The 2,764-nt window shown below is 40.3% G+C and overlaps 1 non-coding gene across 1 annotated transcript; it reads left to right on the top strand.

Annotated features, from left to right (window-relative positions):
* Nucleotides 1–1,296: 1,296 nt before the first annotated feature.
* On the top strand, nucleotides 1,297–1,403 carry LOC149005278 (small nucleolar RNA R71). The gene has a single exon (XR_016169980.1). It is a non-coding gene; the product is annotated as a small nucleolar RNA R71 (small nucleolar RNA).
* Nucleotides 1,404–2,764: the final 1,361 nt, after the last annotated feature.

The raw sequence follows: 2,764 nt of genomic DNA, 5'->3' as shown, positions 1-2,764 counted from the left end.
CGCCAATGACCATTGGGGGACGAAGATCTCCTCAAAATCTTTATTCTTTTTGGATTTCTTCGGGCCAGAAGCATTGACCGAGTAATGCTTCCTTTTGGTTCGGACGAGAGAGGGGACTTCGACCTCTTCCACCATTCGTTTTTTCCCTCTCCCCAAAGCCTCAACCATTGGCTTCAAGTTTCTTATACCCTTATAAGAAGGGTCTAGGGGAGGCATGGAGGCCACCTGTTCTGCAGTCAATGCTCGAGGAGACAGTTGCTCTGCAGTCACCACGGCCTTAGTAGCCTTCACCCGAAGGTTGTTTGGATTAATTCTTGGAGGCACTGCAAAGAAGGACAAAGATCAGAAAATTGAAATAAGTTTGCAGTACATTCAAGAAAGCGAAATGTGGCAGTTATAAAGCTCACGTTGAGCCAGTCCCCAGTATTGAAGAATGGAGTTGTATTCCATCTCATATCCATGTATCTCTTGATACCATGGAATTGACTTGATCTTCCTGACAGCAGCTCTATCTTCCTTGAATAGTTGAGGGACCCGGTTGCCCTCAGAGTAGGAAGTGTACAGTTTCCAGGTGGTCAGGAAGTTAAGATCCGATTGAGGCACTCGGCAAAAGAAATACCGCTTGCGCCATCCCTTGTGATTGGAAGGGCAGGTTCCCCTGGCAAGAATGCTACCAGACCAGTCAAGCTCAACTTTGTTGCGCTTGGAAAGAACAACCCAGCCAGGAGGATGGGAAAGAGAAAGAACATGAAAATGTACAAAAAGAGGAAGAGAAGGTGTGATGCCAAGTTCAAAACAGAAACCCAAAAAGCCGACGATGAGACGCCAGCTATTGGGAAGAAGCATGCTAGGACATATATTCCAGTGATTTAGAACGGCAGAAAACAAAGAATTGAAGAAAGGAAAGCGAACCCCGCTTTCCAAAGTATCTATATACAGGGAAAATTTGCCAGGAAGGAGTGAATTAACCCTCTCATCAGGAGTGGGGGCCCTAAGATGGTATGAGGAAGGAAAGTCGAAGCATTCAATGGCTAAAGGAAGGTTCTCCTTGGTAAAGGAGGAAGGAACAGAACCAAGTCCATCAGTGGATTTGATAAGTTGTTTGGACTGCCCAGAGGATTCAGCAGTCAGCGTTGGAATTCTGGATGGTTCCAGACTCAAGAAGCATAGAAGGAGCCTTACCACTTTCTTCAATATGCCTACAATAAGCTGCCTTAGTTACAGGTTTCTAATGTCATTTGCCAATGTCGGTCTCTAAGGCCATCATAAAAGCATTGAACCAATTGCCATTTAGGAATAGCATGGTGGGGGCACTTTCTGAGTAATTCTTTTAGTCTTTCCCAAGCCTCATGAAATTGTTCTCCTTCTTGTTGGGAGAAACTCGTTATCGCTCTCCTAATGCTATTGGTACGGCCAATGGGGAAGAACTTTTTAAGGAACTCCTGTTGCATTTCTACCCAAGTGGAAATTTTAACATTGTCCAAAAAATGAAGCCAATGCTTAGCTTTATCTTTAAGGGAGAATGGGAAAAGAAGTAACCTTAAAGCATCAACTGAGAGATTTTGAATTTTAACCATGGAGGACACCTCTAAAAACTCATCTAAGTGCTTATAAGGCTCTTCATTGGCAAGTCCATAAAAAGAAGGTAGCATTTGAATCACACTAGATTTGATCTCATATTGAGCCGCCTCTATGTCAGGACTTAATACAAGAAACCGGAGTATATATTGTATGAATGAAATGCTCACTCAAGGGCCTCATTGGAGGCTCATAGTTTGCCATGGTTCTTTGCCTGCTAAGGTTGTCCAAAGTCTCTTCTAACTCTGAGTCAAGTGGAGTCAACTCAGGGTTTAGGGACTGACGACCATGCATACAAACAGAAGAAGGAAAAAAAGAAGAAGCTAAATAAGTAAAATTCAAAGAAAATAACTATAGCAAAAGGGAGAGTTTAGGACGTACTTGAAGCGCAATCTACGTGATCTTTCGAACAAAAGTTACACGTGTGGGATCTGAGGGATGGGGATTTTTAAAAATTAACCTAAACAACCCAATCTAATGTAAATATTACAATTGAAAAGTCCTAAATATAGTTATATCTAAGAAAGAAAAGATAACAACCTAAACAAATTATCGAAGCGCTACTCTTGCAGTTACCTACAAAACAAAAGAAAAAGAGATTAGTTAAATAAGCAAGAAAAATTATAAACACTAAAATTACTCTAAAATTTATGCCTAATTGACAAAAATCAATCCTAGCAACCGTGCTTTGGTTCCTTGGCAACGGCGTCAAAATTTGATCGTGTCGCTAACCAATCAAAAATAAAATCCTATACTAATCTAGAAGCAGAAAGTGCGGGGTCGAACTATGGGGAACTAAAAGGCTAAGTCACTAAGATTGAATTCAACAAAACTAAATTTAAACTAAATCTACTAATTAATGCAAAAACGTTAACTATGAATATGTGAAGATCTTTAGGATTTTGAATCTTCAATACTTTTCCCTAACCGATATAACTCTAAACTTCAAAGCAAATTAGGGATGGTCTTCCTAGATATGCCCTATCTTCGCAAGACTATCGTCCTTCACGGAAGCTTGGCACGCTTAGTTTGCTGAGCTATAAAACATCTTTGGCTAGACTCAAACACAATCAACTAGAAGAGATAGAACAATCAAATTAATGAAATAAGCGTGGTTCATCTACATCCCAAAGAAAAGGAACTAGCTACTCATTATCACAATGTTCATAAGAAAAATAAAGATAAA

Source organism: Hakea prostrata, chromosome 9, assembly GCF_041222555.1.
Source record: "Hakea prostrata isolate BN-2017 chromosome 9, UWA_Hpros_2, whole genome shotgun sequence".
NCBI lineage: Eukaryota > Viridiplantae > Streptophyta > Magnoliopsida > Proteales > Proteaceae > Hakea > Hakea prostrata.
Note: the sequence above shows the minus strand (reverse complement) of the source record. Positions and strands in the feature narration are given on the sequence as shown.